Source organism: Pygocentrus nattereri, chromosome 16 (assembly GCF_015220715.1).
Source record: "Pygocentrus nattereri isolate fPygNat1 chromosome 16, fPygNat1.pri, whole genome shotgun sequence".
In the NCBI taxonomy this organism is placed as follows: Eukaryota; Metazoa; Chordata; class Actinopteri; order Characiformes; family Serrasalmidae; genus Pygocentrus; species Pygocentrus nattereri.
In genome coordinates this window covers 18,181,383-18,208,960 of record NC_051226.1, presented here as the reverse complement: position 1 = coordinate 18,208,960, position 27,578 = coordinate 18,181,383, and the positions used below count along the sequence as shown (strand labels likewise).

The following is a 27,578-nucleotide window of genomic DNA, read 5'->3' as shown; positions in this document are numbered from 1 at the left end:
TCCTTCAAAGTCCTTGCATGTCTGAAAGAAAAGAATGTGAATCAGCTTCTGCCAATTCACCCAGCAACCCACATTCAGTCTAAAGCTAGGATGTGACAGAGAATTACTGAATAAAACTGCTTTGAAAGGCAGAGGCCTCTGTGGAGTTTCTGTATACATCAAAGAACCATTAAGAGATGCTGACAGAGAAGCAGCTAATTTCTGGCGATGCTCACCAAGGACACACTGTGCAAATGTAATTACCATTGATATTAACAGCCCTGCAGGCACCTAATGTTAGTTTAACGTTTGATTGATACAGAGCTCCGATATGGTGACTTGATCTAAACAGCACATATCCTACGTATTTTTTTTCCTGAGGTCCACTGATGTTTATGTAGTTTTATGAACCAAAAACATCATAGATTTTTGCAAGACTATTTTATAACATCTTTTACCACCTCAGAATTAAATAGGCTGCTTATATTACTGCACCTTTAAGACTGATATATGTAAATGAGCATCGTTCTGATTGCCTGTCCTGTAATGTCCTTCGTTCAAAAAGCAGTCCAAGCTGAAACACTCCTCATAACTTTAGTGCACTGGTTTTTGTGACATCATAAAAACAATTCATTCAAAAAGGGCTAATTACATATATTCACCATGTACACTGGGAAGTGAATGGTACATTTAAACTTTTTTTTATAATACAAAGCTATGTTATTTTTAAAAAGCAAGGAAAATCAGGTTTCCCATTATATGTAAAAACATGATATGTTAAAGGTTTTGTAAACCAGGCCCTGGTTATCCTTTAATATTTACTCTCACCGGGGCTTTCTCTAGCCTATTGAGGCCATAAGCAGGATTTTTGGTGACCCCCCCCCCACATCTTGCTGAAGTACTGTAAAATTAGAGGTTAACTAAGTTTACAGTTGGCTAAATGTGTATCGCTGATGATGGATGTTAAATTACAGATCGTTTTCTCAGCACTCTTGATGCAGGGCTCTGTCTCCCAATGCAGTATTTCTTGCTTACCCAGCTCCCAGTAAGCTTAGTGTGAGCTAACCCTGGTGACAGTGGCAGTATGTACTTGAACTGCTACTTTGAGATCAGTGTATTAAGATGCTCTGATGCATTTCACACCCTGTCACCCCACCCCCCCAACACCTCCTTGGACTCCCTTATCGTCAGTATTGTTAATTGTACTGCAGGGGTTTTAAACCCATTTCATTTATTCATTTCAGAACCTGAATACTTCGAAACTGTTGCAAGATACATGACATGATTGGCAAGCCACAGCTACCTGGTGACAGCAGCCAGAGTACCTGCACTCCTTCTTCTCCTCTTCAAAACAACTTCTTTCCCCTGAGCAGGCACTGAGCGAGCAGACAAGCTCTGCTGAGTGTGCAGCCTGAATCCATGACTATTTTCATGCTTTAGAAACCAGCCCAGAGTCTTGCATGGGTGCTGTCACACTCGTCCTTCTTTTGAGGACTCTCATCTGTCTATTAATCAAGTCTGTGGACAACTTCTCAGTGCCTGTTTTCCGACCACAAAATCATGAGAGGGAATAGGGAAAATCTGATCTTCAATCCGTCATACATGAAGAATTAACCTACTGGACCCCAAAGCTTTACTTGGACTGATCTCCAGTGACATTTCGTTTGCATATCCTTAAGCCTAATATATTGATGGATTAACACATTTCTTCCAAAGATTGGAGTGGCTCTCAGTGGACCTGCTCTGATACCCTGCATTACAATGACCTTTCTTATAAGCATTGAGTACACTTTTTTGTGTGATGGTGGATATATTTTTGAGTAGTATTAGATTATAGTAATTTTACTTTTACTTGGGTTTAGTTCTAATAAAATATTCATGTTTGCTTTTTAACTCATAATTATAACATTACAAAGTAAACAAAAATCTTTGCATTTCACAAGTCCCCACCTGAAGATGCAACAATCTGACTTACTAACTAATCTTAACTAAAACTGTGCTGTTTATTCTTCTTTTTTATTTTGTCATTTTATAATAACAGGCAGTTCTTTATTGAGCCTAATGTACCTAACTAATTTAACTAACATAAACCCATAAGCGAACATTCAGAGTAAGAAGAGCAAGCTAAAGGGTTAGCTTAGGCAGTCAATAAGCCCAATTAAACTTTCAGCAGTTGACCTTCTTTCTGTAAGGCACACTTGTTTACTTATATGAATACCGTTTAAGTACCATTTACTCAGTATCATGTAATACTTAACTTATCCAGTGTTATATAATACTATACTTACTCAGTGTTATATAATATGTACTAATAATATGTACTGAAGTACTTTTTACTTAGTGGCATAAACTAGTCTAATATTTTGTATATATTCTGAGTATTTTTAAATGGCGATTTTTTTTTGTTCTATTCCAGTACATTCATGAGGAAGGAAATCTACTTTTTATTCAGTTACATTTTAGTATTTACCATTTAGTTGGTTCCTTTCTTGAGTTTAATTTTCTTATGATTTGTTTGTAACAGCATCTGTACCACTTTGTGACTGGTCATATTTCTGACTTATGAGGCAGACAAATTTATTTTAGACAAAGAGTGCATGAATGGAGAAGAACAGAGCTTTAAACACTTCAGTTTCAGTACTAAAAGATGCTGGATACCAAGGAGTTTAGCAGTTGCAATGCAATTCCGAAGTATTTTATTGACCTGGCAATGTTTTACTTCTATTAATGTTGCTTTTATAGAAATACTTGTACTTTTAGTTGAGTCATCATTTGACTGAAGTAGTAGTATGTTTGCTTAAGTATAGACTCTCTTTATGAACTTTAGCAGACTTTTTAAGCATTCTTCCTACCCCTGCTAAAGTCTGTAGAGTGTCAAGAGGGGCATTAGAAGGGCAGAATGGGTATTACAGGGCAGTGAGCTGATGAGGAGATGAGGCTGGTGAGATGAGTAGTTTGTGAATTGTAGGAGATGGGTGTTTGTGAGTTGCAGAGCCAGTGATTCTGTTTGGTCCAGCACATCTGCTCTTGGCTCTGCTCCAGGATCAGCAGCAGAGCTGTGGGTGGCATTTGGGTCACAAGTACTGCACCTACCTGCCACAGCTGCTAGGCAGCTCATTAAATCAGCCCCCAAAAAGGCACACATGTGCTCGTCATGATAATGACCCCCGATAACAAAACTACATCTGTACAAGGTTAATTGCAGTGCACGTCCTGACAACTACACTGCCTCAAAGTGACTCAGGTCAAAAGATGACACTGAACACCACGGTTATAAAAAGGATCTGTGATGAACTTTTCATACAAAAGATCCCTGGGGGGTGTGTGTGGTGGGGGCATACTCACACTGCATTTACAAAACATGCTGAGGAAAATTGACACTGATGAAAAAGTAATGAAAACTTTATGAGTAGCATAAAAGGAGGTGGAATGAGAGAGAGGGAGAGTATACTTGTTAGACAGATAGGATGGAGATGATGAGAGAGAGAGGGGGACAGGGATAAAGAGAGAGAAAGAAAGGGATGGAGAGAGCATCAGATACAGAGATGTTGAAGGAGATTCATATCTTAATTTTTTTTTTTTTACAATTTTCCAGTCAAAATGGCCAACACAAGTTCATCTTAGTCATTATTCATTTTCTGCATCTTCTGCACATCTTCTATTCTGAGAGACTTGATCTCAGTTTTTCAAAGAAATTTGCAGAGATATATTTCGGCACCTCCAGTTCAGTCGTAGAAGTTGGTTACATTTTCTGGTTCTCATGATTCAAGTAATCACAAACACATTCTATGAAGTTGTGGTCTGGACTCTGGTCTGGCCAGTGCTGAGAAAACCAGCAGCATTTACAGATCTGAAACAAGAGTGTAGCTTGATCTCTCAAAAATGACAGCTTTAATAATAATAATAATAATAATAATAATAATAATAATAATAATAATAATAATAATAATAATAATAAATTAACTTTCTTTATCTGATGGTGACAATTTATTCATCTACCAGGTCCTGCATGGTTGTTAGGAGTGCTATGTGTCTCTGACATGTGCACAGTACTATTTATATAAAGATATGGTGAGAGAGGGGGAGAGAGAGAAAGAAAGATTTAGAGAGAGAGAGAAAGGTGGACATTGAGAAAGAGAGAGAGGCTCTCAATTGTAAATTTTTTGGTTGCACTCTATGATGGATGTTGCTGTAGATGTGTCAGAAAGGTGAGTGGAACTCCAGGGATACATGGACCTTCTCACACCATAAAACACTTAACACTTCACCTAATGTGTGTGTCTGCAACTGCCTGCTACCTCAGAAGAGTCAGAGCTGTATATCACTGTCAGATATATAGAGCAATGTGTTTGTACCTGAGAACAGCTTCTCATTCACATATGAGTAAAATACAAGAGACCATTTCAGAATCAAAGCCAGGATGTAAATACCTCTAAATAGAACTTTAATAATCTGAGATGTTAGGTGAAGCAGGCTTCTGCTGGGGTGCTGTCTTGGCTACAGCATCTGAACAATTATAAAAAATAAAGCTTCCAATAAGGATTAATTGGAGCGATGCCATCGAAGAATCTCTTTTAGTTCCCTAAAGCAGTGTATTCAGGGCCCCCAGATGGTCCTTGCTTTTGCTCCAATCTAGCCCCCACCACTCCTGGACCAAAAATGTGAAATCATTGAGGACTAGATTGAGAATCACTATCTTAAAGTATATATGGCTCCTCAAAACAATATGTGTGTAAGTGAGATGTTTGAGTGTGATTAATGCTTTTAGCGTTCAAAGGTATCTACAAAATGTAAAGGTTCTTTACCAATTAAGGCTTTTTCTAGAACCATATGTCTAAGCCAAGAACCACTGAAGAAACTTTGTTTTTAAGAGCACAAAATCAATGAGTCAAATTAAAATTGCTGCCACACCATAAAAAGCCTGTTCACTCAATAAAAGGGATACCATCTAATCGGGATTTTTCCCCATAGTATCAAGGTAGACACAACCAAGCTACCTCTCCCACTGGCTTGGACATCAGAATCTGAACTAAAGGCCTTATGTGTCAGATTACTTACAGTGGAACCATCCCATCATGTTATAATTTGCAATTGATGGAAGCACTTTGTGTGAGAAAATATCAACCTGGGCCTTCTGGAGGTCCTAGATGCATCACTGACTGTGAAGTAGAAGCTTTAGCAGTTTTTTTCAGTCAGTTGTTGGAAATGAAAAACAGCAGCAGCTCTGCACCCGGACTCTTTACTGAAAGAGTCTCTGTAAAACTGCTACAAGGTAAAATATATGGTAATAAGTCTGTTAAAAGCATCAAATAAAACATAGATTGGCTTCAAATGCAGGTGTTTAAAATGATTAAAAATGCTAAGGTGAATTGTTGTCAGCTTCACACTAAAATACTGAAAGAATCCCACAGTGAATCTAGGAGAAATGAATATTATCATAGATGTTTTTTCCCTCGGTTTTGGCGAGTTTTACATTTATAGCCCGAACTGAAGGCCTAACTATAAAGTCCATTATACACCAAATGTGACACAAAGAAACATCACACATAAAATATTTGGACATGATTTTTACACATCAAAACTATACACACTGACTTCATGGCTTCATTCAGAAGTTAAAAATTTGAATGCTTCCAAATATAAATCTGGATGTCTGTAGCCCAGTTTGAGATGCTACTGGTAATTCTAATAGTTTAGATTTTTGTGACAAAAGTTCAAGTTGGTTGGACATCTTGGTTATTGTTGGTTGGACACTTTATGATGCCAGCAAAATTTTGCAAAAATTTAATAGAGGGTCCATAATAAAAAACAAAAAAACATTTGCATTGTCTGAAAAATCACACTTGGTGTGTAAGCGATGATCAGTTATTCACATGATCTAATTAATTTATTGTCTTTGTTATTTTTACTGTTATTTATTGTCCAATAAATGCCTTAATTTTAAAATCACTAAAGATGTCCTTTCCAATCTTGCAGAAGTCAAGTATTCCAACAAAACAACCCCAACAAATTCTGTAAATACATTAAAGGCATTTTAATTTTTTGACTTTCATGGAACTCTCTAATAAGACTATAAGTAATCCTAGTACATTATGTGTATTGTGAGATGTTATTTCACTTGTCCAGCATCGAACACTGTGACTATTAACCTTCATGTCTTCATACCTGCTCTACATCATTTCAGCACCATACAGAATCAGTGTTTTCTCTGCTCTATCAAACCACAAAAAAATATCCTGATAACAAATTGCCAAAGTGTGTTTGAACAGGGAAATTACTACATTGTATAGGGATCAATACAGTGCACAATGGCAGAGACATTGACCAACATTCTTGTCTTTACTTACATTCATCAAAGCTGTGCTCATTTTGGCTAGCAGCCATTTGAGACCCACCTGGGTGAGATCATGATAATGACTCCCGACAACAATGTCAAATGGAAATTAGACAGAGGCAAACAGTTTATACAGTTAAATGTACAGTTTAACATCCCTAGACTTTTCATTTCTAATCTTTTAGAAGGTCATAACAACTAACCATGAACTGCAGCACAGAAAGAGGACTAACTAAATGTAATCATACATTTTATCTCCTTTTGGGTTATAGACAGCTGCCAGTGCCTTTTAAAAAGGAATTGATTTTTCAACATTTCTGCATACTTCAATGGTTACAATATAAACATGGTCATTCAGAGTGGTTTGATGTGAAAGGAGCCATTTTAGAGAAACTCACTGAGTTTGAATTGTTCACAGTGGTGGTGAAACAGGGAAAATGCCTCTAAAAGCCACCTCCAAGAAAGTTACTACATGGAATGGTTAGAAATGGTTTATGGTTTAGGCTTAAAATGTATTTCTAAGAATGCTTTAATGGCAGTGAGAGACATACAACATGTTGTAAGGAAGAACACTATGCAAAGAAAATGTATTTTGTCAGATTTACCCCAGCTGTACCCTTATTAACACTACATATAAAGACTCAGAAGACGTGCAGGTTCACTGGATATTTTGAGCAGCAAAATATATGCATTGAAATCATAAGCACTGGTTCCTATCACTACCAATGTGAAGAAATCATAGAAAGCGTCATCTCACATCAGTGCCATCTCAGATCAAACCATTTCTAATGACTTTGGATTGCAAACACTGGATTATACAGACATTTAGAGAAATTGGTGGATTTTGGGTTTTATTTGGTGTCACTAGGCATCGCTGCCTGTAACAATATACTTTTTTTTACTAAATTCACTTGACTCAGGACAGTAAATGAGCCATTCTGATTGTGATGCTAAGCTCTTGAGCAATGCACCTGCAGTGCTGAACAGCAAACACAGCTTGTAAATAAAAATCCTTAATCCTTTAGCCCACAAGCAGACATAATCCATACATTCACCTTGAGATTGCTCGGAAAGAACAGTAGAGGAACGATTTAAATCACCCAAAATAAATAATATTAAAAAACAATAAATGGTGATTTAAATGTTTTAAAATGAAGTTAAGGCATAATTAAAATTCTAATTTATATGGAATGACCAACAGCAGAGCCAATATTTACCATTCCTGCCTAGTTTATATCTCAGTATCGCATATCTCCCATCTCACATTCCACTGTTTTTCAAAATGTCCATTAAATTCAGTTAAAAAAAAAACAGCCCACATCCGAGAGCACATGAAGGTGGGATTCCATTAACCTTGCAGTGGGGAAAACACAAAGTTCATCCTGTCCTAGGACTGGAGTCTACAGTCTACGAATGATAATGAGCCCTAAATGAATGATCAGCAGCTTGAAGACGGCTAACAAAAACCTGCAGTTCGGCTTTAATGGAGAAACGTGTCGGATGTTCAAAGACTCGGGCTCAGGGTTCCAGGAAGAGCAGGACCACGCTCCATGGTGGAATGACCACCTCGGCTCCTTTGCTTACCCGTAAAACCTGCCCCCAGCGGCCAGCTGCACCCAAAGCGAGTCTCTCGAGTCTCCGTCCTGATCTCCGAGAAGACCCGAGTTGTCCAGAGGGCTCAGCGGCAGCTCCGTGTCTGACCTGTCCGGTCCCATCATCCCAGCTCAGAGAACGTGAAGGGCAGCCCTTTACCAAAGGCACTTAGCGGACTGTAGCGGGATGAGCTTTTGGGGAGAGGAGCGGGCTGCTAGACCCCTCAACACTGAAGTGACATACAGTCCATCACAGACCTCTCCCACGTCACTCAAGGGGTCCCACAGACAAAAACGACCAAGCGGATTGTCTGAGTGTCGAAATGAACTGTAGTTGTATTTTATAGAATTTTATATTATCAAAGGCTGAATGTGCTGATCATTTTGACTGAATGAAAACGTGTTTATTTATTTATTTGTTTGTTTACTGAGTGGACGGAAACAACAGGAATGACCTCAGGTCCTGTTTTCAGGCCTGGACATGCTCTAAAACAGCGCATTGCAATGACTAATCACGCAGAAAAGCACATGAGAATAAAAGACAGAATCCACACCGACGCACAATACGAAAAACAGCACAGTACAAACAGAACTGCACAAAAACACACGATTAAACTCTCTGTAGCCTGCTTAATATTTCAGGGGTCACGTTTAATTAGTCTTCATTGACTTGCAAAGCAAGCATCAAGGAACAGGTCTCTACCACTCGCTAGAAGACCACCTGGGCTATATTTGGGACAGTTGGCGCACCGCCCCCGCCCCGCAGCACATTTCCACATTCCCCATATAGCTCCCTCGCCCAAGAACGACAACAGGTGCCAACCCTCCTTTTTCAAGCCCACCAGACCACTGAAAGCACCTCCTACCTCTTTGAAGGTTGAGTCCTGTTGCGGAGGAGGTCTCAGTCCAGTTAGGGGTCTCCAGTGTCTGGTGGAGATTATGTATAGATTTCCCCTGCTCGCCTCATGTGCGGTTTTGTTCCACTGTATATCATTACTGATCACTCAGGAGCAAATCATAGACATAACGAAACATTTCAGTGAGCTAGTTGTCGGTTCTTAGTCCCACTGCTGTGTGAAGACCCCACAGCCACTGCAGCAGATACTTCATTCACACTGGGCGCTCCTCCATCAGTCCGCGTCTCCATATTGCGAAGTTCTCAAGAGGAACTGTTGGATTCAGAAAGCCCCCGCCCGCGACACTTTGCGCCACAGCTGCTCCCCTTCGCGCACCCGGAATCCGATTCCCACCTGCCATCCAGCATTCACAGCAATCTTCAAGACTGTTGACGCATCTTGCTCGCTGGAGCGATGCTGAGCGCCTCAGACGCGCTGAGGGAGCAGCTCTCCTCTCGCCTGATGGCTGGAGATCTTGACTGTGACCCCCGTTCGCGCTTTCCGTGCCATGCCCTCCTCCCGCTCAGTGTAAGGGCAGGCTGCCCGGCAGCGATCACACTGTTGAAGCCGCGCAGCCGATCTGCTGTGGTCCGGGGTGTTTTCCCTCCTTCAGAAATATGGCAGGTGTGTGAGTGAAAGTGGTGGGGGCGGAGCTAGGAATAGCGTCGAGGACCCAAATCCTCCAATTGTTAAGAAATGTATGGAGACATAGATACCAAGAGCCACTCATGCATTTCATTACAGCAGATTTCAGCAAATCTGTCAATACATTACACTTCAAAGATGCTGTTTAGTGGCTCCCACAGCTGACACTGACTGGTCCTATAACAGTTCAAATGTGCAATGTGGGTCATGAGATTCAGATTAGATTTTATTGTCATTGTGCAGAGCACAGGCAGAGCCAATGAAATGCAGTTAGTATCTAACCAGAAGTGAAAAATACAGTATAATTTATAAAGTGCAGAAGGACGGTAGAGAGAACCTTGGGGAAGAAGCTCTTCTTGAGGCTGCTGGTGAGGAGGGTAAAAAGCCCATGGTTAGGATGGGAAATGTCCATGATGATGTTCCTTGTTCTTCCCAGGCAGCGCTAATTGTAAATACTCTTAGGGAAATAAACACCACATCACTAAAACTGGTGAGACACTGCCATCTTGGTTATTTGTTGTGAGTGATTACATTTTACCAAACTCACATAAAGGGTTCTTTTGGGTGAAGTCATAGAAGAATCAATTGGTTCAATTTTTGTAAATGAGATGTGTGAGCATGAAGAACCTTTACAAAGCTTAAAGAACCTCCACATAACAAATGTTTTCTAAAAGCTTTTTAAGGTTCTTCACACTCAGAAATATTTTTCTAACTGGGTTCCTCAGGGAACCAAAAGTGGTTCTTCTAGGGATTTGCTCAAAAAACATTTTTCAGAATCTTTTCACAGTTGTGACTTAACGTTCATGAAATCAAAAAGGGAACTTTACCATCCATCCATTTTCTAAGCCACTTCTCTGTCAGGGTCGCAGGAGCCTATCCCAGCAGTCTGGACAGGTCACCAGTCCATCGCAGGGCAGACAGACAGACACAGACAGTCACTCGCACCCAGGGGCAATTTAGCATGTCCAATTGGCCTGACTGCATGTTTTTGGAAGGAAACCCGGGAGAACCCGGAGGAAACCCACGCAGACACAGGGAGAACATGCAAACTCCACACAGAGAGGACCCCAGTCGCCCGGCCAGGGAATCGAACCCAGGCCCTCCTTGCTGTGAGGCGACAGTGCTACCCGCCACGCCACTGTGCCGCCGGGAACTTTACCAGTTTTCAAAATTTCTGAATAAATTACTCTGAGATGTTAAGCAATTCTAAGTTGGCTGATGTGAAATGGTGCATTGTAGAGAAACTTACCAGTGGTGGTGATAGGAACCATGGGTCACAAAGCCTGTAATTCAACTACAGCCATTTCATTTATGACCCAACACTAACAATAAACCTTCATCTGCCTTCTGAGCTTTGTAATGTTGAAAATAGAAAAATATAGTTAATACGAAAAAAAAAGGTTTCTTTAGGAACTGTTTCACCATACAATGCCCTGCATGTACCCCTCAGCCACGAATGAATAAAAAACACATTAGGGCAAAACCTTATTTCAAAACTAGCATAAAAGAGTCTCAGGCTTGAGGCAATGTATTCATAACCATTTTATGTATTAACTTTCTGTGATGTAGCTTTTAGAGGCATTAAATTAAAATCTGGTTCCCATCTCAACCACTGAATAATTCTGACTGACCTCTCTTGAAGCTCTTACATCAAACCAAAAACTTTTCATTCAAAAGTGAAATTTTGAATTCTACAATGTAGAAAAATTAGTGTAATTCCCCTTCAAGTGTTTTCTCTGCTCTACCAAACTTGTTGAGGGTGTTAAACTGGGAAAATCACCACAGGGGTCAATACAGGCTTTAAAGTGTAAATACAGAGATTGAATGATATCCTCTCCTCATTGACATCCATCAGAGCTCTCATTTTGCCCTTTCTGCATGACGGCATTTGAGACCCACCTGAGCGAGACATCATGTCTGAACCTCAACTGCAGTTAGCCAGAGTACAACAGGCTTTATTTCATAAATGTGATTAAATTGTTCTTGAAGTTAATAGGCCTGATCAGGAGGAATGAGTGGACTCTTATTTACTACATCAGGATTGCTTTTAGCTCTTTACATTTTAATGATGGTCAAAGGTCTGAACAAACGGATGCTCTTGAACTGTGTTTTGGATTTACATTGCATTACATAGCAATCCTTAGTTTTTCTCTTATGTAGCTGCTTTCAGTTAAAGGCAAAGGCTTAACATAGCACATTTCCTTATGTATTATTCATTATTAACCACAAGGATTTGTTACAGAATCTTAGAAGAAGAAAACATAATTTAACATGAATTTTTAAATCATTTTTTAATCATTTTTTCATTATGATGAATTTATACTTCTATGTTAGCACTGTCACTGTTCAATCGGTTAAGGAAATTAGCAAATTGACCATGTTCAGATCTTTGTACAAATAGGTCAGATTTATTTTTCAGTCTAATTCTTTCTATTACAGCTTGTGTTCAGGCAACTCTGCATTTGATCTACTGATCAAAGGCTTTTGTCACTATAATGATCAGAGTCTGCACCAGTTCGATTACACACTGTCATTAAAGTGAAAGAAGGACAAACACAAAGAAGTTCTGAAATTCATGTAAACATTTCGAAGACTCTACTTTTCAGGATTAATATGCTGACAGTATCCGTTGTAATTAAAAAAAAAACAAAACATTCTAAAATTTAAGAAGAATGCAAAATAGAAGCATTTTCCCTAGTGGTCTCAGACACATTCTGCATGTGTGAGCTTTAGCATTCTTTCCAGCTACTTTCTCCAAGAACTCCTGATCTGTTAGGAGATTCACCTTGACCTTCAGATCATGTTTGAGCTCTTGGTTGCATAATGTTGTATGTGAGAGAAATTGCAAACTTACGCAGTAATCTTCACCTGATTATGATCTCAACAATGCAAGGAAAGCACTCAGGAAGATAATTAACTTTCAAGGTGTTGAAGTCATGTGACTCTGTGAACACCAGGAGTGCATGTCATGAAGTTTACTGTTAAAATGCTTTCTATGAGCAGCAAAGGCAAAGAAACATTTTGAAACAACAGACCTACTTAAAATAATGTGACAACAGTGAACTCGGGTCTCAGGTCACGAGTGCATGAGTGGGCTCGCAAGTGTTATTCTGCCTAGAAAATATCTATACCTTTTTCAGTGATAGTGGTATGATATAATAAGGAAAGTTCATTTAGAGATTTAACTCTGTTGCTTGGTCAAAATAACATGTAACATATCTCTAACCTCAGAGTGTATAGTTATATAAATATAGTTATATAGTTATAACATATCACACTGAATCTGAATCACTGCATTCATCTGTCAGAAGACTGGTGTGACAATAATAGGTGGTTACTCAGTGCCACTGTTTATTGACACTGAATAGCTGTACAAAGGGGTTTGAGGACACACAGTACTCTGCAAAATTGATCATCTTGGTAGCTGTAATACAGCACTATTTTGACATATGTAAATAACTCACAGTGAAAGCTGGCCAGATTAAAGTACAGCCTCCACATGGTGGGGTTAGTTTTAACACACTTCTGTAACTAAGCCTCCCAAGAGAAACATTGGTACAGGTCCATATTTATGACTTATAAATTCAAGTTGGAGGTTTTATGCACAGATTCATAAAAAGACATGCTTGAGATTGATTGTAAATAAAATATCAATTTCAATTTATCTTGCTCATATTTGCTACTTTGGTTAAAAAAATAAATTTCAATGTTTGATTTAGGCTTTCACTCATTTTTATTTTGAAGCATACAGTCATATGGAAAAGTTTGATCTTTTATTGATTCTAAGTAAAAAAAAATGTTTTATTTATTTTATTTTCTGTTAAACTTTAAAAAAATAAACTTTGCCTAAAGTAAAAATAAACAAATCTATATTTATATTTATTTTTTATTAACTTTACTTTAAAACATAGAATTTGACCAGAAGTGTTCAAACCTTTACATATGACTATATGTTTATGTATTTAGATTGAATAAAAATAAAAAAAATATAAACTACATCAAAATATAAATAACATGCATTTACTTTCCCCTGCGACCCAGAAGGAGAAGCGGATAGAAGACGTGGTGTGTGTGCAATGACTTACAAGACTTTTCAGCAACTGTTACAACAAGCCCCACCATCTGCTACATTTTGTACTCTGGTTCCGGCTGAATTATGTATAACAAAAATGTATGGTTTGCTACCATAATCTCCCATTTATAACATTAAAATAAACACAAATATTGTTGTGTAAAAAAGTGACAAGTATTTCTTGATTTCAAAAAAGTAGTTATCTTGTTAGTTTCAAGAGTTGGCAGGTTTGGTTTCAGATTTCCCCTCCATTCCCTGAGCTATCTCATCATTTTGTTTTGCATAGGTTTGCCTGTCTGATTTAGTGTAATAAAATATTGATTAGCCAAAATAGGTATTAGATGATATCTACAAAATAATACCACGCTTCTGCAAGGAGAGCTTTGGAAATGGTTAGGAAAAGATAAAATTACTACTTATTGAATCAATATAATTTATATTTATTCTAATATTCTATTGTGTCTAAGCAAATAAGCACTTGCTGCCCACATAAATAGTTTTTTGAATATCATTTTTTCAGGTGCCTAAACCTTGTGCACAGCACAGTAGAATGAGTGTGGTATTTGGCATTAGCACACATAGAAACCACATGAAACATGAATTAGAAACAGTAAAGACAGCCATACATGAACTGTGACTTCAGCAGAGCTAAAGTGAACACACTGCAAATGATTCATTATATTAAACATCTAAATGAGTTTGGCCACAGGGAGTGCACAGACGTCCTTATCCATTATTGCTTGGATGAATGGAACGTTGATACACAGACAATTGTCCTTGACTTATTTTCTTGGTAATCACTTTCTGAATCTTCTGCCAAAGACTGAAATCAGTTAAGTAGTCACTATAAAATCTCCACTGGGAAAACTGGTGGCATTCAAATTTACTACTGTTGATCTTTCATTGATTCAGCCTTTGTTTGGTTTATAATGTTATTACCATCAACTTTTAAATGCTGCCATCATGAATGCCACTCCGATTGTGTTCTGTTGTGGGCTTTCGACACAAAGACAACTCCTTTGGGAATTGAGGAGCGCAGGCACTCAAGGGAGAGAATCTACTATGTGTTTTAATTAAGAAGATAATGAGATAGAAAGGGGAAGCCCATCACCTCATAATTGGCTTCAGACTGTAATCATGTGCTCAGTGTGTGGCACTCACTTCCCCTGCATTAGGATTAGAGACGTCAAAGAACACTGAAGAAGAGCGGGAAGCAAATGTCCTTGCTTTGGTAATATTTAACATTTATCCTTATCCTAATATTGCCTTGACATTAATCCCTAATATTACATCTAGAGTGACAATCCAGTCTGATGGCCTTTGTTCCACCAGGGTTAGGCTCATAACTCCAGATTCTATTTCATTCAAGTACAACTACCAGACAAACAGTCCAAAGAGCTGAAAAACAGCATAGTAAAACTTAGCACAGGCATGTTTGCACATATAAATTATATAAGAAGACAAAATGCACCAGCGTGGATGTATATACTAAGAGAACCTGTGTGAAAAAGCTTATAGGAACTGAGCTTGGGTCCCAGTGAAAGGAGGTAACCTTCTAACTACTCAAGAGCCCACCACAATGCAGCAGACTGGAATCTTATTCAACAAAATTAACCTAAGTCATAAGTGGGGGTGGGAAACTGTTCTGCTTCACCCACTGGAAACTCACCAATACAGAATTTGAGAAAATACTCCCACCTTGTAATGTCATATTAAAAGAAGTCCTGAGCTTTATACTGTGCTCTACAAAAGCAAATGATTCACATTACAAAACAATTTTTTTTCCCTAAAACAGAGTGTACAGTTCATAACCATACCCTACCCCAGCCCCCTATAGAGCCCAGAGGGTCCTTGAGGCCTTGTCCTTTTGCCCTGAGATTGAGTGCCTTCTTGACCAGTGTGCATAACAGTATTTTATAGTGTTTTATATGGTTATTCTTCAAGATCTGCTTCAGTGTCACTCCATGAACAGAGCTAGTGGGTCGGCTTGAATTCAATAAACTTCATTGCTCCAGATGCTTGTGGCGATTTCACCTCTGCACATGTTGCAATAGCACTGGAAATCCTGCCAGTAAAGCTGCAATACTGTTTCTTTACGGAAGTGTCACATTGCACAAGTTGTTACTTTGGCACAATTGTACTGTGGGCAGCATGGGGCACTAATAACATGCTGAAAAATGAAAGCCTTTTGATTAAAGAAATTGCGTAGTAACTCTGGGAAGAAACACGTAATCATTGTTTTGACATAGTCTAGTTCAGACGTATCATATTAATATTTCAGCCCTTTTGGCTAGCCATTCAGCTACCTTTCTTGAATGAAACAGAACCCATTATCCCATTCTCCTTGATCTTTTATATACAGAGTTGAGGACACTTGATTAATAGTGCTTTTACTCAATAAAAGCAGAGCACTTTAGTATTTGGCTAATAAAGGCAACACAAGGCAATATAAATGCATAAAGTAAGATAATGTAAGTAGCCTCTGAAGGTTACCTCAAACACATGAATAATGCAACGCAGTGTGAATATAACATGAGACCTTCACTGAGGTCAAACACACTCTTCATGCTATTCTGATTTGGATGTATACCCGATTTACCTACTCCAATTATAACCCTGATTTAATTTTTCATTCTCCTGAGGCAGAACATATAGAGCGCATGGTAATAAAGTGCTGTGCAAGCTATCAAAAAGAACTATCAACCTCCACCAAAAAATATTAATGGAATTTAATCCAACATTACATTACTCTATGCGTATGCTAGCAAAGGGCTTTTGAAATTTGGGAAAAGTATGAACATCAGCAAATAGCAGGCCTGATCAGAATTGGCAATATTAAAATGACAGTTATGGTGAAGATAGATTCAACAGAGGAGGGACACAACAGAGTAAAGACATCACTGCAAATGTGAATAGAAAGAAAGAGCAAAGATAAACCTGAAGAAACAGCTCAATCCCTTGACAACTAAATGAATGAAGCATGGTGACAGCAGGGAATTTGGGGAATCACATTATGCTCTCATTTGAATGCAAATTGTGGCATGGAAGGGTAGCCTTTTGGGGTTCAAGACTGTGGCACTGACATCAATAATGGTCTTACTTTATATCTTTCATATCTTTCTGTATTTTAACTTGATTCAAGACGTCTTGTTTTTACAATACCATTCTAAAGTCAGAGGTCATATTTGCTTTATTTCATTTCAAACCAGCTACTAAACAGCTATTAAGTACAAGTTTTTTAAGGAGATATGAAATAATCCATTTGCATAAGCAAGAGGAAAGAGAAAGAAAGATAAGTGAAAAAACAAGAGTCCCTAAAACTGGAGTTCAAAACAGTATTAAAAGATATAGAGAAGGTGGACTCTCTAACAACTGTGCAAGACTGTGTAGACAACCAAAACGGTCACTGTCAGATAAATACTATTTCTCCTTTGACAGCTATAACAAAATAAAGCTCCACTTTTGCTTAATATAAAAAAAAACTGTGAGAGCACAACTCAACACTGTGGGTCTGAAAGGATGTGTAGCTGTCAAGAACCATTGCAGAGAAAAGAAAATAAGACTGATCACCCCAGAGTCCAGATCTCAACATCACTGAGTGTGCCTGGTTACTTGGATCATAAGAAGAATGCAACCAACTTCGAAGACTGAGCTTTGGAGCTGTGGAAACTGTAATAAAGGCAAATAATGGACACGTTAATACTGAAATAATGATTTTATGTTTAGTTGTTGGGGCTTCTGTATAATTTTTTGTTCTACTTTTTTTCCTGATGTTGAAAAATTAATAACTTGCACTTAATGGCCATCTTGACTGAATAAATGTAGGGTGGTCACTGACCTGGACAGTGCTGTCTGTGAATGGACAAAGTTCACTGTCACTGATAATGGAGTTCAGCTCTTGCCTTCAGCAGATCATGTGCAAAGTCGCTGAATATTATGAGGGTGTAATCCTCCAGAGCCAGTCTGGTCTCATCCTGAGCTGTGAAGCAACTCTGAAGGTCTGCGCTCCCTCGTCACTACCCCGCTCACGCTCTTGCCAAACTCCATCTGTTTATTTACTTCCACTGCCGCCATTTAAATGGATCTGTTTGGACTCAACATGGGGGAAAGTGTTCTGCAGCCGCTTCTTTGCCCTTGAGCGAGGTAATTCAATTAACTGGCTCCAACACATGTACATGTTGCATAAATGAATCATATATCAAATGATTAGCTTTGCAAAGAGAGAGTGTGGCAAAGAAATCTGTCCTCATCTGGGAAGCTTAATATATCAAACCAAGAGGCCAAAGCCATCTTCAGTTTAAAGGCAGGCCAGTTATCCTTAGGTACGGAACTGCTCTGGAAAGGACGAAGTCAAACAAGATGAAGGAAAGGAGTGCGAACTTCTTTCTCTTCCCATTTCATAGCGATCCATTACAAATCTCTTGTAGCGTCTCCACCCTTTCTGAACAATCCATCAAAACATTCTCGTAACTTGTGCCCTAAACCGCAAGGAGCAGAGATCAATAAAATGCTACACGGCCATGTAAGAGGGACTACTTGATTAAATTCACAATAGACCCCAGTGAGACCACAGGGAAGCTGAGGAACGAAGGCATATCGATATAAATCCAATTTGGCTCAGGTCATACTGCCGTGTGGAGAAAGTGAAACAGCATTCTGGTTAGAAATATTGCACCTGAAATACATGGAGTGAAAAATGGCAATTGCATCACATGGAGTGACCTAGAAGATGCAGGCTCAGGGCCATATGCATGTTAAAGTAGAGCAACAGCACGCATGGAGGAGAAATAAAACATAAGGCTGAAGACAAAGTGAGGGTTAACGGGTTCTTAAGCATGTGAAGTTTCTAGTGATCGGAACATTCCAAAAGTGCAGCACTTCAGCCAACAACTATAATGTGACCAATTTATAGGCAGCAATAATGGAATCCCATTTTCCATGCCAGCAAACAAACTACACAAATGAAAAAAGTCTTTAAGCAAACATATGGCTCTATCATCATTATAATAGTCTAATTCATTTTCTCAGGCAGACTCCCCGCCCTCCATTTCACGCCATCGCCCTGTCTGCATAAAACCCCAATCATTCTCCAAAGGGAAAAGCTTTCCACAGAGAAGTTTAATCACAAAAACAAACTGAGTTATTTGTTACATATTGATTATTTTATGCTTCATGGGTTCATGAAAAACCTAGGCAGCAGTGACCAAGCAGTCAATAGGTGAAGGTTACTACTGTTCACTGAGAGTTGACAATGAATTTATTAAGTAGTCTTCAAATAAGGCTTTGTAAGCATTCTGCTCCCTGAGTGTGAGCAAGATTTATAATCTTTTATTATCTTCATTGATGGATAAATCTTCTGTCACTAAAATAAGGGACATCAAAGTGTAGATGAATTGATGAAGAAATTATGAATATGCTGAGTTGTCCACTATTATCCAGTGATCATCAAGGAACAAGGAGCTCAAAATGTTCAACAAAAACTGAACACTCTTAAAAATAGCTTAAAAAAGAGCTCTTTGGAACAATGGCATAGAAGCCACTTTTGCTTCATTTTACCGTAAAACCTCTCAATATATGGTTAGATTTTTGTAAATGAGAGTCTGGAGAACCTTTTTACAGTTTACAAAAACCTCCACATAATATAAAGGTTCTATGCAAATTCATGTTTTTTTCTTAGCACAAGAACTATTAAGGTACCTTCGTTGTTAATAATGTAGGGCAGGAATACACAATTCCAATACTGGAAGGCATGTGCCCATGTGCAGTGCAATTCTCAACAATTTGGAGGTTTCCCAACTCAAACATACACATGAAATGTAGCAATATTAACAGGTAAGTGTAATCAGGTATCTTAAGTAGGTAAACCACCAAACTGTGCTGGATGCTGGCCCTCCAGGGCTGAGTTGCACACCCCGGATTTAGGGGCACAAGGATATTGACTGCTTTGTTGTCAGACAATTGCACAATGCACAGTGCAACAAACAGCCCTAAAGTGGGCCATCAACAGCAGCATCTCAGAAACATAAAAAAAAGCAAGAAGCAGCAGTGGAACACGATGACGCAGAGCTCTCTCCCATATCAAAGTAACATGCTTTCACATTTCAAATAGTATCAGCCGCCTCTGTAGCCCCAGCTGTCTGGATAAATAATGCTCCACACTCAGTATTTGCTTATTTGAGGTGGCAGATGAAGACAAATGCAGACAACAGAGTGGAATGCCATGGCTGTCAGGACAGCTTCCTGCAATCTTTGTCAAGCTGTTGTGTGTCATACATCTCTTCTTAAATTAATGAAGGGATATTCACTTAGTACCAGTGTAGCTCAATATTACTGTGTGGCTGATGAAGCTACAGTAGAGCAAGGAAGGGTACAGAGTGTCAGAGTCAGTTAATAAGCTTGCTAATTTTCACTACCTGCAGATATTATATGACTTAAACTCTTAGACTGTGCAGTTCTCATCTGCAACAACAAAGATATGCTGTAACACGACATTAATTATTGCTCACTTACATCCAAAAAAGTTGAGAAATTCTTTTGAATTCTTTTTGAAACTTGCGATAGCGTCACATTTCTGTCTGTACATGTAAGATTAGCAATTTTGTCATCAAAGCTGAATTTTGAGAAAAATGATTGTTTGAAATAAGGACTTGTTTTGTGCCAAAACCTAAACTTCATTTGCATATTTGCCATACAAACATATTTGTTTAGTATTTGTTCACATTGAAACAGCAGCTGCATACTCAAACTTGTTGATACAGAATGTAAATTGAATGTAAATGTAATTCATTATGTAATTAATTATGTAATTAATCACATCATTGTGTATTGCATTTGAACAATGAGATTGATGCTAGGCTTTTAAAGGTTAGTAATAACAACAACTTTTATTTATATAGCACACTTTCATGACAGCAGCAACTTAGTGCAATTTGCTAATAATATAAATACAAAATTAACTCGAACAGGTACATTTTTCATTCATCAAGGTACCCTCAAATGTACAACAGTGGTTTTAAGGTCCAATTGTGTATCTTAAATAAGTTTTTTTTTCCAGTGGAAAAGTACATATTTATGTGTTTGATAACCTAATGATTTAAAACAGACCAATAAAATAAAAAGCCTGGAGACACGATGGGGTGTGTGGAGTCAATACAATTTAGAGCATATCATTTCAATGGATTATGGTACAATTCTGTTCTCTGATTAAAGCTACTGAGATGTAGCCTTGAGATTACCACCCCAATGTCAAGAAGGGTACTGCCCCAGTAACAATTTCACACCTTTACAGGGCCATAGAATATAACTCTGAACATGGAACTACCATCAAGTTTGAGGATCCAGATTTAAGTAATACTGTAGTCTGAGGAAACAAATGAATCTGTAGCTTGGTCATGTAAAGATTAATAACTAACAATAAAAATTTTAAATGAATTATTTCTTTACTTGATAATCAATTCAAAGACTCTAAAGCTGGAGTGATATGTGAAAATCTTTGTCTTGGTTAAAATACATGCAGTGCAATTCTGAACATACTGTAATCTGTGTTCTTTTATTTGGATGTCCAGGCCAGGCGGCATGAGCTGAGATTAGAGATTCTAACTATGAGGTAAGTGACTGAAGTTAAGATTTACTTCATTAATTTTGTGAAATGACAAACAAGTTCTTTAAAGCTTAGTGCTATATTATATCCTCTAATCATTAACTAAACTCACGACCAGGCTGTTTGATGTATTTAACCAGTGGCATATTAGCAACGGACTGCCTCAGAATTTCTAGTTAAAAAAAAAGCAGAGATATTCAGTGCATTCAATTGTGTGGCACTGTGACTCTCCAGGGGCAGGTTGTTCTAAGATGTTAACTGCTAAATAGGTTGTAGCCAAGACTAATTTACAGAAACAATGTTATGCACCAAAAAAAGTATTGTCTAGGTATGGAGACAAGATGGGGTGTGTAGAGTCATACAACTCAGAGCATATCATTTTAACGAATTATGGTACAATTTTGCTTTCTGGCTAAAGCTACTGAGATGTACCCTTGAAGTTACCACCCCAATGACAAGAAAGGTACTGCCGAGGTGAGACCAAGAACAATCTTAGCTGTGCACATCATGTTACAAAGTAATCTGAATAACTAATATACTTGCTTGTTGATACATGTTTACTACTGGTTAAATGATAACAATAACAAAAATATAAAATATAATAACAAACGAAAACAGTATAATAAATTAATAAAGAAATTAAACAACAGATTCCTTCAGTGAGTCCACAGTTTAGGATGGTTGTTTTATATCCTAGGAGATACAAGGAAAACATTAAAACCCGTCCAGCAAGCAAAGTGTCTTCAATTTCCCATCCTGACTCCACAGATCTCTCCTGTGTCCATTATTGCCACAACTTTGTTTCACCCTGTCTCCTCCCTCGTGTGTCACAATAATAAAAAATAAATAAATAAAAAACAAGGAATAAATAATAAATTTTGTTCCCTCTATTCACTGTTCCCCCAGCCATGTCTAGATAGTCTCTGTATATATGCAGTTTTGTTTGTTAGGTCTTTTGTGTTAGTGTGTTTATTCTCTCCATGTGTAGCTTCTCGTTTCTTCAGTTTTTTCAGTTTCAGTACTATGTTTGCTCCTGCCTGCTTGTTTAGATGTATCTTAATAATGTTGACTACAATGCCTAAAAATGACACCTATATCCATTGAGGATCTCCAACACATAAAAAGGTCTAGAAATTGACTTTGTACAACTGCTCTCAGTAGATTTAAGTGTAAGTTTAGTTTAAACCCAATTGGTACAAGGATCTTAAAGTTATACCTGGAAAGTTATGACCAAACTTATACCCGGGCAAAATCCCTGTTGATGCAACAAGCCTCAAAATCACAGTTGAAGAAGTCCAAGCAACAGCAGCCCTCACAACATCAGCTTTCAGAAACAGAAAAGAAGCTGCAAAGGAGAGAGTGTGTGAGTGTGGGACGCCTGCAATCTCATGAGGAACGAGGTTCCCCACACGGTGCGGATGCCGTAAAATGAGGTCAAGCCTGGCCCGGCGGGTGTTCTCCGATCTCTACTATCAACCACTGGAATTGATGGTCCTGATCAGCCAGCAGAGAAGCCTTCAGAATAATGATCACCCACTGAGCCCCTCTGATAAATCAGTGTTGACTGTGGAGAGCAGGAGCTTGCTGATTGTGTTCAGGCAATAAGGAATCAAAATATGTCTCTCAGCGAGCTAATATTCTCTCTCTGCCTGCTTGCTGTCCACTAACCCGTCTCCTCAATGAGACACTTCACTGGTCACCAGCCTCAGACTAAAAGAGGAAAAGAGTGACAAATTCAGAGAAAAAAAATGGAAATGGAAAGAGGGAAGATGGAAGGAAAAAACAATGTGAAGAAAACTGTGCATGGTAAACAAAGCATGGAAGTGAAGGAGGAGAAGGCAGGGTGAAGAAGAGGTTCCATGGGACTGGACCATAACAAAAAGTATGGACAAGGATACAGAGATAAATGCAAGAACAAATGGAAATGGAAAGAAGCAGGGAAAACAAGAAAAGGAGAGAAAAGCTCTAAATGGAAGATCATGATAGGTATAGAAGAAAGAGGGCTTATGGGAAATCAAAAACACAAAAATGGAGCATTAGAAGGTTCATAGTGAAGAAAAGGTTTCAGTGGACTGGGTCACAATGGAAAACTTGACTTTATTTAGCAGGTTCAAATTGAACCCTTGATTCACCAGTTTAATTTGCAGATTTGGAAAGTGTTGAAGCAAAAAGAAAGAAAATGATCCTTGTCTTTTAAAATCTTTTAAAAGATGAGGATCACTTTCTTTCTTTTTGCTTCAACACTTTCCAGCTGACAAGCTGACAAAGCTTTCTCTCTCCTTATGACACTCTCCATGTCCGTTCTGATGTGTGCCCAACAGACTGAACAATTCATAATCCTGCACTAGCAGAGAGAGAAAAATGACACGCTATTCTTACTTGGCTCTAAATCAAGTAATACATCTCTAGCCAAGAGTAAGGAATGATTAGATCACACTAAAAGAAAGAAAAACAATTTAGCTCATTCTAATCTTACTTAAATCCTACTTATAAAACAACAGATCCAGATCTAAAATCTGATTGGCTGAAAACACTAGATATACACAGACATGACAACACTAATCAGTATAATTTTGTATTATGTGACAAATCGTTAAAAAACCATTGTGCTGTTCATATAATAACCTTTGACTGTTATGTTGCTTGGTAACCATGACAGGCTTGTGAGCTATATGGTTGGCAGAAAAATTGTTGCAATTATCATTATTAATACATTTTATTTATTATCAGTTTTTCATATTGTATTTTGCTTTCATGCATAAAAACGTATTCCAAAACCTTCCACTGACCTTTTACATTTTCTTCTTGATAAGATTTAAAAGTTAAAGTAAACAAAGTCATTCAGAGTGGGTTGATGTGAAATATGGCATACTAGAGATTCTAGAGTCTAAATTATTCACAGTGGTGGTGATAGGAACCAGATATCAGAAGATAGGAACCAGATATCAGAAGATGTAACGTAATACCTCTAAAAGCTCCCTCACAAAAGGTTATTATGTGAAATGATTACAAATACACTGCCTGGTTCCTGAGACATTGTTTGAGGTAAGGTGTGGGACTAAAACATACTTTTGAAATACATTCATGCTGGAGGCGTTTTTATTTTAAGCCAATAAAATGGCTATATTTTTGCAGTAGATTTCATGACCCCTGGTTTGTATCAACACTACTTTAAAGAAATCAGGAAGTATGTGCAGAATAGAGGCTATAATGTAAACTACGCTGAATGACTTTGTTTACATTTCAATGATTATACTATGCAGTCATTTTGAAAGCTCTGTGAATTTGCCCATTTTGTGTGCTGAAATAACTGTAAAGCATGACTCTCATGTTTTATTCTAAAGCATTTAAGCGTGCACTATAATAATATTTGTAAGGGTGCTTTCACCCGTTTCCTACTATCTTGCAGGCACAGTGCTGTGTGAGCGGTCACTGTCTTTGTCTCTAGGGGAGGGCAAAACAAAACATGGGGAGGGCCGACATTGTCACAGGGCAGAACTAACATGTACGCACAGCTGGACAGGATATGAAAACAAAAAACAGTTTGGATTACAACACACACAGAGGGAATATAACTTCATTTTCTGCTCAGGACACAGGTACTCCACTTTATCTTTACGTAGAAAATATATTAATATGCTACATTAACGTTTAAAATGTCATGTGTAGAACCTTAAATGCTCCTTCTATAACCAGGCAACTCAGTAGCTTTCATACCTTTTCTTTTTATATGCCTTACTCATAATGTGAGAGGATAATCTGCAGTATTATGGCAAAAGAGACTTCATTGTGACTTTACAATATCAAGCTGATCTCAAAAAGGACCTATTTGAATTATGACAAGTGGGAGCAATTTTGGTGGATTTAATGCGAATCAAGATATTAGAAAGGCTATAACTACTTAATGGACTTGTAGTTGAGGCCATGTTGATATCCTTGGTACACTCTTAAAAATAAAAGTGCTGGAGAGGGTTATACACTGGTACATTAAAACCCTTTCAGGGGATGTTTTTTTACTGTGATTTAAAGTCTTTTTTTGTTAGCTGCGGTGGTAAAAGCCTGGGGTAAAAGTCTAAGCCCACTGTAGAAATATTTTGGAATATCATCTACTTGATGTGTTATAAATAAACTGTAAAATGTGTAGTTGCTACTTTTGTATTTAATATGAGGACTTACGCATGAACAACATGTGAATTGATTCAGTAATGATAACTGGCCTATTATAGAAATAAAATCATAAAAAGCAAAAAGAGGAAGAATGAAAACTATTTGTGACAGAAAATGAAAAAGACGTTAAAAACAAAAATGTTTCCCCAGTAAATGCTCTTCTGAAAGTCCTCTCCACATTCTTCTCTCTCCACATTAACCATCTCTTCTGTATGTCTTTTTAAAATGTCCTGCTAAGACAGAAACTTTTTATCTATAGTTTTTATATATTTTAAAAGCCAAAAGTGGTTAAATTCTTCTTGTTTAAAACCAACCAAGAAAGAATATTTTACATGAGAAAGATCACCCTAAATGAATCACTTTGTGTCCTGATAAAAATGAGTGCTCTGCTACCCAACCTCAACCCGATAGGCCCTTCAACATATCAAGTAAATGTATATGTAATGTCTGGTTAAAAAGCCATAGAAGCACAGGTCACGCAAAGCCCCTGGGAACTGCAGCATGTTTCATGTGGTCATTATACTGACAGAACAGAATTTTTAAATCAATATAATTAAAGAAATGCATGTTTCTCATCAAATTAGCTAGGACACTGTTGGCTCTTAGTGTGTAAAATGTTACTTGTGTTGAGCTGCTAGCGAGGAATGAGGTGTGAAAGGGGAGGAACCCCCTGCTGTGGAAGCAGTTCACATTCTCCACAGAGGAAGCCATGCTGAGATAAAGTGGATAGCAAAGCTGCAACTTCCTTCATGTCAAAAAACTCTGTACAACTGCCCCAAAAATAGCATTTAAACACAGTAAAAACCTGACTTGCTTGCTCACTTACAAAGACAAAAATCCAGTTCTGTGAATCATACACATTACCACTCAAATACATTCCATCAACTTTACTGAAGGAACATGCACAGGGGCCAACTGAGGGACCTACAAAACACCCATTCATGCTGTTCTGATCCCCCCTGAAAAGAAACTAATCCCACAGTCTGGCTCTTTCTAATAAACAGACAAACAGCCATGCTGTAACACTGAGGCACATGCAGTAGGCTGTTGCACACACACACATGAACTATATTCTCTGCTGTCCCGTGAGAGAGAGAACAGGCTTTATTCAGAGCAATACACAGCAGGATCCCTCCTGCACGCAAAATATGCACATGCATTTGGTTATAAAAGGACACACACACACACACTTACATCATTCCTATGCAATATGGCAATAAGTGAGAGAAAATCTACTACCATACAGTGCCACCCCCTACTGTTGGTTCAGTGTGTATACTTGGGTCACCTGTTATGAATCAGTGATATTGAACTTCGAGCTGCATTCAAAAGGTCAGCTCCTCCATCTCTGTGACAGCTGCACTCACTGACCGAGGCTTTGATGGGACAAGTCGCAATTAACATCCAACAGGGCCCAGCACCCAGTTAAACAGGTACAGGAGCAGACAAGTAAAGAGAGAGAGGGGGCGCTATTTCAGGGTAAAGTCACCTTGATGTCTGAGAGTCTGACAGGTCCAGGTTTTGACAGTTTGCATTACCTTCTCACTGCAGTATTATACATTAGGCTATCTCTGGTTTATGTTTGAAGGAGGAACACACTGGAAAAAAATGACCAAGCATCATAATATCTTGTCCGCATTTTACTTCAGTTAAGCCTCCTAATTGCCCAATGATGTATAGACTTTGAAACATATCTTCTTTTTTTTATTTGTTTGCTCACTCATAACTCACTGAAACAAGGAGAGCAATTCTCTAGAAAGTGAAGAAAGTGGACTTTCAAAAGCATAATTGGTTTTGTGTCCACAATCAGAAGAAAAGGTATTTTATCATGGTTTGAATTTGGTGGAAAGCATAGGGTATTTCTGGGAACTCAAAATTCATGTCCGAATTTGTTATTTGTAATTTGATAGGATCATCATTCTTGTTGTGTTTAAACTCTGTTAGTATTGTATTACTATTCTTGTATCATTTAATGTGGGTTGAAAACCTAAAGGTATAAAAGATGTCAAATCTTGCCATGTTTAATGGAAAACATTTTTAAAGATTTTTTTTCTGTCTAGGTAGATATAGCCAGGTGAGCTCTCCCATTAATTAGGACTTAAGAAACTGGACAGAAGGCCTAAAATTAGCTTTGAACATATTTAGAAACTGACTAACGGATGCAACCAAGCATGTGTTTATTCACAATAAGTGAGACCAATTTTATGATACAAAAAGGTCACTGTAAATCTTCTGGAAGTTCTAGATATGTCTCTGATTATAAAGATGAATGCTAGCCTGACCAATGGGTTGC

The 27,578-nt window shown here is 38.1% G+C and overlaps 1 protein-coding gene across 1 annotated transcript in view; it reads right to left on the bottom strand.

Moving 5' to 3' along the window:
- caln2 (calneuron 2) overlaps positions 1–9,408 on the bottom strand; it is a 46,937-nt gene extending 37,529 nt beyond the window's left edge. The window contains exon 1 of the mRNA XM_017698514.2: positions 8,772–9,408. The gene's annotated coding sequence lies outside the window, so the exon portion shown is untranslated. The remainder of the gene's footprint in view (positions 1–8,771) is intronic.
- Between the last annotated feature and the right edge of the window lie 18,170 nt (positions 9,409–27,578).